Here is a 10,253-nt window from a genome sequence, read left to right as displayed (position 1 = left end):
GACGTAACAGACTTGTGCCAACAGCTTGAATTGACTGGAAGTAATGCAGTTCTACTTCCAGTTATACTATTTTAGGGCTGGTTGACAAAGGAGTGTTTTCATTGGGAGAGGATCACAAAGCAGTTGTAACTACCTCTGCTGTAGTAGAAGCTATGGTTAATCCTGAGGTTTCATCTGGAGATAAGATCAGTACAGCCATTGCTGCCAAGCCTGATGACATAAAACCACCCTCCACTGTTCCATGGTTTGAGCCCTTTTCCCCCTGAAACCAGCAATCCATCTGTTGGAGTCCACCTAACGGTATGCCTTGCACGTCTTGACATTGAAGCAAAGGAGAAGAAATGCAAAGATGAGTTTGAGTTTGGGCTTACGAGTCGACAGGTTGAAGCTGAAATTAGAATGCAACAGATGGAGCTGTAGTCTAGAAAGGTTTTGACTAAGCCCTCTCCTTTAACTGCGGAGGAATGTCCCAATCCTACTTATCCTCCTGAAACGTATTTAATGCTTTTGAATGCATTGCTGGGGCTCTACAGAGGCCTCCGGGTGTTTGATCCCTCCTTCTACAATGTAAGCTGGTTGGTATGGCACAAGAAGCATGTGCAGCACTTTCAATTGAAGATTCTCTGCTGTTTGAAAAAAGTAAAAATTGCCATACCAAGGGTTTATGAGCTAGTCTCTGAAGCATATAGGCAAATGTTTTGTGGCATGAGCATGTCCAGTTCACAAGGCTCGCAAAGTTGCTGACTTTGGAACACCATGCACGCTAATGTTGCTGGAAGAATTGAAAAACTGTGTCCCAGAGCGCACGGTACTATATCTAAATGAGCAAAAGGCCTCCGCATTACAGGAAGCTGCAGTTCTTGCTGATGAATTTTCTTTGACCACAGAAGTGTTCTTGTAACTAAAGGTAAACCACCATCTCGACACAGGAAAGCATCAAATGGTAAATGGCTTGTACTTGTATAGTGCTTTATGAAGTCTGGCAACCACAAAGCACTTTACACTAATTTCAGTCATTCACCCACTCACAAACTCATTCACACACTGACGGTGATAAGCTACATTTGTAGCCACAGCTACCTTTGCACAGACTGACAGAAGCAAGGCTGCCATACACTGGTGTCACTGGGCCAATGAGTACCTCAACCAGGCATCAAACTACAACCCAGACAAACCACAAGTGTTTCAGGTAGTCCAAGGTCAGAATGACGGCGTTTTTACTGTTTTTACCAAAGCAAGCTAAATGTCCATGAGTCCTTTTAAAACATTGGATGAACAGAGTACATCATGACTGTTTTAGGCCATTCATTTTTATAGATTTGACAGGACTTGCTGAGAAACAGAAACTAGTGGAAATTCTGAGAGATGCTGGTGGTTCACAGTCAATCATTCTGGCTGATCTCCTGTCCTTACTGACTTACTGTCATGAAAATCCAATTGTACAAGGTACCAGCACCTCTGCACCTGGTGCATATTAAAACAAAGTTGCTATCTGGAGTCTTTGATATTGCTGTTTGTCATTCAGTTCCTGTACAGGGGGTGGGATTTATCACGGGAAATGATATTGCTGGGCAAAGAATATTACCAACTCCTATAGCAGTGGATGACCATGATTGTATTGAGTAAGATGAGGTGTTGAAAACCCACCCTGATGTGTTCTCTGTTAGTGTACTTACCAGAGCCCAATCACGTAAGGTGGAGGGCGTGAATATGGCTGACTCGGTTTTTGAGTCTGCTTTTTTTTTTTTTTTTTTTTTTTTTTTTTTTTTTTTTTTTTTTTTTTTTAGCTTTATTATGATTCCTGCAAGGAGAATTTCAAATTATATGGACATGACAATGGGAGAGTAAAGGAAGAACAAAAAGTGAAAGAAAAGAAAAAAAAAAAGAGTAGAGGTGAAAGAAAGAGGAGATAAAAGGAAGAGAATGATAAAATGTCCTCTGTCTGCTCCATCACCTGGAAAGAGACACAAAAAGAACAGCACAACCAACAGACATTAAGCAACAGATACACTCTTATTACACCTAGATGCCATTGCTTAATCATATATATTAATATGTAAGCTGACATGTGTAATGTGATATTTGAAAAAATAAAGTGACACAACATAAATAAATAAATAAATAAATTATAAGATTACTGTATATAAGTGAACACTTAATACCTGGGACCCAGCACCAGTGGGAGATGTGAAAGTGCACTAGTTTAGGTGAAGATTATCCAGAAATAGCTTGATAGTGATTGTGGAGAACCAAAGACCCACCTTCCCCGAGCACAGAGGCAGGCGTCAGGGGACCCGTAACCCCAGACTCCCAAAGGGGTCCCTAAAGCAGGTCGCCCAGGAGGGGCCGACACAGGATATCTGCAACCCCCCCCCCAAGGAAGGAGCAGAGACGACCCCGAGGAAATCCCCCAGCCACCGCAATGTCGACGCCCTCAAGAGCCGCGGAGACGAGCCCGTGGGCTCCGCCGGCAGCCAGCCCCGCTGAAGTGGTCCCGGCCATGGGCCCTGAGGGCCAGAGGCCCCAGGGGCGCCCCGCCCCCGCGACGAGGGCCCCGGCCGCCCCCCGGGGGGCCAGGCCCCGCGAAGAGGCCGCCAGGAGCGGGCCGGCGCACGCCCGGGAACCCGTCCCAAACCCGAAGCCAACTAATGCGCCAGGGGGCCAAGGCGCCCGCCAACGAAGTGGAGGAGGGCAGGACGTGGGGGGATGGGCTCCGCACCTATCGGAGACTTGAGATGTTCTTGGGAGAGGGAGCGGACCACACCCATACCTGAAAAAAAAAAAAAAAAAACTCATTCACCCCATCCCTCCCTTGTGCCCCACTCGCCACACACAGAAAAAAAAAAAAAAAAAAAAAAAAAAAAAAAAAAAAAAAAAGACGCTGTACACACATTCCCACATAACACTCACATCCAACACTGACCAAAGGGGGGGGGGACACCCCAAATCGACTATACGACTGCTTGTGCCCGACCCCCGGCCCCGGCCCCGGCCCCCGACCAGACGTCCCCCGGACCGGGCCCCCCCAAGAGGGCGGGCCAACACGACCCGCACGAGCCACCCGGCCAGAGCCCCCCCCTCCCCCTAAATACCTAATAAACCCACTCCCTCCCCCCACCTTACCCTTGCCATCCCTGCCCCCCGCCCCCTGGGGGGAGCGGAGGCATCAGCCCCAGACCTGGTAGGCCGCTGACTGCACACCGCAGCCCCCCGCCAAGACCCCGGACACAGTGGCCCGCACCTCCTCCAGGCCCCAGACTCCTTGCCTCCATCGGAGAACGGGGGTGTGCAGAAGACCCCGACCCTCCCTACGCCTGCTCAAATGTTGTGTTGTTGCATGTTGTTCTCAAGTGCGTTTAAAAACTGGGAGCGCCGAAGGGGATGCACGGCACAGCCCACCCCCCTTTCGGAAGGTAGCTGTTGCCAGCGCACCCCTTCCGTGTGACTGCCCAGAACCCTCAATGTCTAAGTGGGAGAGGAGGTGAAGGGAGCCGTCCGAGGTGAGGCCCACACAACATAAGCCCCCTCCCAGACGTCTTCCCCCCACCCCCCCCCTACCATGGCCTATATAAGTGTGTGATGTGAAAAATGTTTGAAGTGAAAGTGTCTAAGATGCAAAATAAAATTGGGGAGAGGGGCGTCACCAGAAAGTGGCAACCTCCAGTAACGCCCCCTCCCTCATGACCTGCATGTGTGGCGGCGTGATGGAGCAGGCAGAGGGAGGAGTCCGGGGATGGGGAGCAAATGACTGGGAAGCCAACCCAGGGAGCCAGCTCCCCTACTGACTCCAATAGGCACCCCCGCTCCCCGAAAGCCCCACCTAGAGAAGGGGGCCTCGCCAGCGGCACCACCGTAGCCCGGGGGCCAGGGAGAGGCCGCAGGGCCCGCCAGCCAACCACCCACCAGGACCAACACCTAAGCCCCCCCCAGCCCACCCACCAAGCCTACTTAAACTAAATAAATAAATAAATAAATAAATAAATAAATAATAATAATAATAATAATAATAATAATAATAATAATAATAGGGGGGGACCCTGGCCAGCCGGCCCGCACGAGCCACCCCAACCCCACCCCCCAGGTGAAACCCGCACCGGAAGACGACACAGACCAGGACCGGGACAGGGGGCCGGACACAAGCCCACCAGAACGTCAACCCCCCCCAATCCCCCCCCCCCACCCGTGGATTTAATCCCTCCCCAACACTAACGTTCAAACAACTCACCATACATTCGACAGTAGACATCCAGGCTGGGCAGATCCCTACTCCCCCTCCTTTCCCCCTCCCCCCACTGGCAGAGTGCCTTTCCAATAAAGGAGAAGAGCATCTGCCCAGAGGTGTTAATGACCATGCCCCCCTACCAGCTCAACGGGCCCCGAGACCCCCCCAGCGCACCAGAGGCCCCGTGCAGGGGCGGACACCCGGGCGCGCGCCGGCCCACACCAAAAGCGGCACACCCCCCGGAACCGGAACCCCCGAGGCCCCGCCGGGGCCCGCGCCCGAGGGCGGCGCGCCCCAGGGACCCCAGACCCCCAGACCCACCCCGGCCCCACCCAGCGGCAGCACAGCTACCAGGTCAGTAACCCACGTCCGTCAACACGCAGCTCCCAAAGAGCGCCGCAAGCGGCTGCTGTAGGCCACCCGTAGGCCTCCCAAACTCCTCCCAGATGGGGGCAACAGACCCCGGAGCCGGATCCACCAGGCGCCCTACTCCAAGTGCCCCCAGGGCCCCAGGAACCCCTTCATCCAGCCACTGCGCCCTGCAGGAAGCAACCCACCGCCCCCTATTCCACTAAGTGATGGTGTTGATCAGAGGAGCCCAAAAAGACCAATCAGATGTGGAAGCAGATGCTGTCTCTAGATTAATATGATCCAACAAAAGATCTCTATACTGATTGATACTGAGATTTTGTTTACTTTTCCAATTCATGAGGATAGTTTTCTTTGCGATGCATAAAGCAGTAAAAACCATGTAAACTATTTCTTTTTTCAGAGGACTTTCCTCAAAATTACCGAGCAGGCAAACTGATGGGGATGGTGTAATCTTACAGCTCAAGCACCTTGATAAGTCCTTACATATCTGTGTCCAGAACCTCTGGACTGGTGTGCATAACCATAACGCATGAAAATAATTATCAGGATGATTGCCTATGCAGTGTGGGCAGATATTAGATTGTGCCAGACCCATCTTGAATAATCTTTGTCCTGTATAATGTACTCTGTGAAGGATTTTGTATTGTATTAGTTGTAAGTTGGTGTTTCTAGTCAATTTGAAAGTTCTTAGACATGTCTGAGCCCAGAAATTTTGTTCAAAGGTGCCTGATAAATCTTTTTCCCACTTCATTATAGGAAGAGATATCGAATCATCTATTTTAGTCAGTGTCCTGTATGATTTAGACAGTAGTTTGGGGGGGGTTAAATCTAAGAACTCTATTATATTAGTTGGGACTTGTAAACCACCATTAATATGCTTATATTTATTTTTAATTATAGATTTAAGTTGTTCATATTCCAAGAATTTATTTTTACTAATGCCATATTGCATATTTAGTTTAGCAAAATTGATGAACTCGGTTCCGTCAAGTAGATGCTCCAGATATTTAATACCTTTATTCTTCCAGTATGTAAAGTTTATCATTTTATTATTTTGTAGGATATCAGGGTTATTCCAGATAGGTGTACGACTGCATGGGATAAGGGATGACTTTGTCATTTTGAGGAACTCCCACCATGCTGTCAGAGTAGAACTAATGTTGATATATTTGAAGCATGTATGCCGTTTTATATTTGAGCTTATAAACGGCAGATCTGAAATCATGATATTATTGCACATTTCCTGTTCTATATCTAACCAAGGCTCATCTAAAAGACTATTTTTTATCCATTTAGAGATGTATTGTAGCCTATTTGCTAAGTAATAGTTATGGAAGTTAGGCAGATCTAATCCTCCCCTGTCTTTAGTCTTCTGTATTGTCTTTAAGCTAATACGTGGGGGTTTATCTTTCCAAAGAAATCTAGAAATGGCAGAGTCTAGAGATTTAAACCAGTCAGATGATGGTTTATTGGGGACCATTGAAAATAAATAATTAATTCTAGGTAGGACCATCATTTTTATTGAAGCTACCCTACCCATAAGTGTGATTGGAAGCGATTTCCATCTTTCAAGGTCCTCTTCTATCCTGTTTAAAAGTGGGGCATGGTTAAGTTTAAGTAAATCTGTTAATTTATTCGACACAGTAATACCTAAATATTTAATATTTCCTGATTGCATTTGTAAATTTAGGGAGTTTTCGAGAGAGCAATTAATTGACAGTACCGTAGATTTAGACCAGTTTAACGAGTAATCTGATACTTTGGAGAAAGATTCTAGTATTCTAATTACTTGTAAAAGAGAATTATTTGAATGCTGGAGATAAAGTAATACATCATCCGCGTACAGACTAATCTTGTGCTCTATTTTCATGCATTTTATACCTTTTACAGCTTTTGTTTGTCTGATAGTTGCTGCTAGAGGTTCTATAAAGATGGCAAAAAGTGATGGAGAAAGAGGGCATCCTTGCCTGGTGCCCCTCTGTAGACAAAAACTGGAAGATATTTGATTATTTGTCCTGACACAGGCTGTTGGAGAATTGTATAGAATTTTTAACCAGTTTATGAATAAATCGCCAAAACCGAATTTATGAAGAGTAGCGAATAAAAATTTCCAATTTACTCTATCAAATGCTTTTTCTGCGTCTAAAGACAATATATTGGTTTTAATGTTTTTACTGTAGGAATAATCAATTAAATTAAGTAATCGGCGTGTATTTGTGGATGACTGCCTTCCTCTGATGAAACCAGTTTGATCTGGATGTATTATGAGGGGAGTTACTTTGTCTAATCTTTTTGCTAAAGCTTTACAGATTATCTTAATATCCACATTAATTAAGGATATGGGACGATAACTAGTGGGCAACACAGGATCTTTGTCTGGCTTGAGCAGAAGGCTGATGGTGGCAGAGTTCATATTAGCTGGAAATCTACCTTTTTCCTGTATTTCCTGCAACATTCTGTGGAACGTTGGGGCTAGAATATTCCAGAACTCTTTATAAAACTCAGTGGGGAATCCATCTGGACCTGGAGCCTTTTTATTAGGCATGCTTTTAAGAGCTTCCTGGGTTTCAGCTGTTGTCAGCGGGGAATCCAGTGTCATTCTTTGGTTATCTGATAATTTAGGAAGTGTAATTTTATCCAGAAATTGCTTAATATCCTTCTCTGATGGATTTATCTGTGGTGTGTATAAAGATTTGTAGAAATCGCGGAAGGTATTATTTATACACTCTGGTTCACTTACTGTATTACCAGTTGAATCTGTAACTGCAAATATAGTAGTTTTCTCCTTATTTATTTTAAGCTGATTAGCTAGAAAGCTTCCTGACTTATTGCCATGTTCAAAATTTTCTATTCGGAGCCTTTGTATTAGAAATCTATTTTGCTTTTCAATATAGTGGTTTAATTCTAATTTTACTTCACGGATTTTACCTAACTTCCCTTCTTCTTGAGATAAATCTAGTAACTTAAGTTTTTCTTCTAATTCCTGAATCTTTTTGTTTTCTTTTTTCTTTTTATGAGATGAGAAAGAAATTATTTTACCTCTCATCACTGCTTTTCCAGCTTCCCACAATATCGATGCAGATGTACCTGGTTGATCATTGTATTCTAAGTATGAAGCCCACTGTTCTTTAATGAATTTTATAAATTCTTCATCTTTAAGCAGTGATGTATTAAATCTCCAGCTTTTGTTTTGTGTGGTTATTTTTTTATTAATTAAGGTGAGAGTAACAGGAGCGTGATCACTGATAGTAATAGGATGAATTACCGTCTCTGAAACGACCGACAGCAGTGAGCTACTTATAAGAAAGTAGTCCAGACGAGAGTACGAATGGTGAACATTTGAGAAAAAAGTGTATTCTTTACTAATAGGATGAAGAGAACGCCATGCATCGCAAAGACCAAAATCACTCATGTATTGTTTGACTACATTTACTGACTGCCAACTACGCTGAATCCCTGTTTTATTCAACCTGTCTATATCGTTATTTAAACCAAAGTTGAAGTCACCTCCTATAATTAGTGAACAATCCCCGTGTTTTGAAAGTGCAAGGAAGAATTGGTGGAAAAAAGAGGGGTCATCAACATTTGGACCATATATACTGACAATACATAGCTTCTGGTTATGGATAGCTATTTTAATTATTATGTATCTACCTTCAGGATCTATAGTTTTATCTAATATTTTAAAACTAACGCTTTTGTGGATTAAGATTGCTACACCTCTCTGTCTAGAGTTATAGCAGGCCGCAAACACATTAGGGAACTCAGGTGAATTAAGCTCACTTGCATTTGTAGCTGATTTGTGGGTTTCTTGCAATAATACAACATCTGCCTTTAATCTAGTAAGCTGGTTAATGATCTTCATTTTTTTCTCTCTGGTGCCAGCCCCATGCACATTCCATGTCACAAACTTTACATTCGCCATAGATGTGAGTGAGAAGTTAGAAGGTGCATGCCCTTGAGAAAATAGTCATACATAGACCCAGGTAGCATCATATGATGTGCTTGTGATTGACTGATGTTCAGGAAAGAAGCAGACAGATAAGATAGAAATACACAAAAAAATAAAAAAGTGCAAAGAGTAAGAGAGTGTGTAAAGGGATAAACCATAGCCCGTGCCTTCTGTACCCAACCGTGAACACCAACCATACCAACGTGCTCTTTAGCTGTGCGTGTATTTAATTTATCACCGTGTACCGATCTGTGCGTCTTATTTATTTATTTATTTTATTTATTTATTTTAAATCATTGAAACATGCTTTTAAGTCCACCTGTGGTGTAACTAATAAAGCCAAGGGGTGATCTTCTGATCCCTGAACAACTGTCCATTAATATAAAGTCTGTCAACCGATATGGTGGCTTTAACGCCGTCCATCATGTATTTCTTCCTGATTGGGAACAGCACTCGCCTGCGATCTAGGATTTCCTTAGGAAACTGATCATTAACACTAAAGTCTGTCCCTCTCAGTTCCCTGCCGCAACTTCTAACGAATTCTTTTTGTTTATAATGCTCAAATTTAGCTATGATCGGGCGAGGACGGGTTTTGTCGGGTTTCTTACCTCCGAGCCGGTGGACTCGATGAAAAGTGATGTTTTTTACTATTTTTGAGTCTGCTTTTAAGACAGCTAAACTGCCTACATTGGAGGTTGTGGAGCCTGTACTTCCTGAAGAGGACCTGATAGCCAGGACAGAACTCCTTCCTGTGCCGGTATCACGTGAGTCTTTGTGTGAAGCTCAGGAAAATTATTCTACACTGTTAAAATATTTTGGCGAAGTGAAAGAAGTGGGAAATGGAGAGGCACACAAATTTTATTTAGGAAATTAATTATTAATAAGAAAATGGGTTTGACACACTGCACCGAATGAGAAAGGTTTAGATGAATACTGGGGTGTAGTTTATCAAATTGTTCTTCCAAGGGGGTATCGTGAAGGAGAGCTTGAGTTAGCACATGAACACCCATGGTCAGGTCATCTTGGAATCACAAAAACCTATGATCAGGTTCTTCAAAAAATTTTCTGGTCAGGCTTGAAAATAAATATGTCCGGATTTTGTTGAATGGGCAGTGTTTGCCAAATTGCTGGTAAACCCAACCAATTGGTACCAACAGTACCCCTCATATCAATTCCTGCAGATGGTGAACCTTTTGAACGTGTGTTGGTAGACTGTGTAGGCTCTCTACAAAAAACCAAAAAATGGGAATCAGTTCTTCCTTACCATCATATGGGCTTCCACTCGTTTCCCTGAGGCTGTTCCCTTAAAATCACTGCTCCTTCAATAACCAAGGCTCTGCTTTTATGTGTTTACAGCATTTGGACTCTCTAGAGTGGTACCGACTGACGAAAGCACTATTTTCCAGTACAGTGCCTTCAACCAGACTCTAGAATCATTTGGCATTGAGCATGTTCTTTCCAGTCCCTTGCATCCCCAGTCACAGGGTGCGCTTGAGAAATGGCATCAAACTTTCAAGGTCATGATGTGTAAATATTGTCTCCAAACAGGAAGAAACTGGGACAAAGAGCGACCCTTTCCCCTGTTTGATGCTCATGAGGCTAAGCAGGAATCCCTTTGATTTAGCCCTGCTAAGCTTGTGTTTGGGCATAGTGTCAGAGGGCTTCTAAAGGTACTGAAAGAGCAATTACTGAATGCTTATTCACATC

Source organism: Fundulus heteroclitus, chromosome 20, assembly GCF_011125445.2.
Source record: "Fundulus heteroclitus isolate FHET01 chromosome 20, MU-UCD_Fhet_4.1, whole genome shotgun sequence".
Lineage (NCBI taxonomy): Eukaryota > Metazoa > Chordata > Actinopteri > Cyprinodontiformes > Fundulidae > Fundulus > Fundulus heteroclitus.
The sequence above is the reverse complement of the archived record's forward strand: the minus strand, read 5'-3'. Positions refer to the sequence as shown.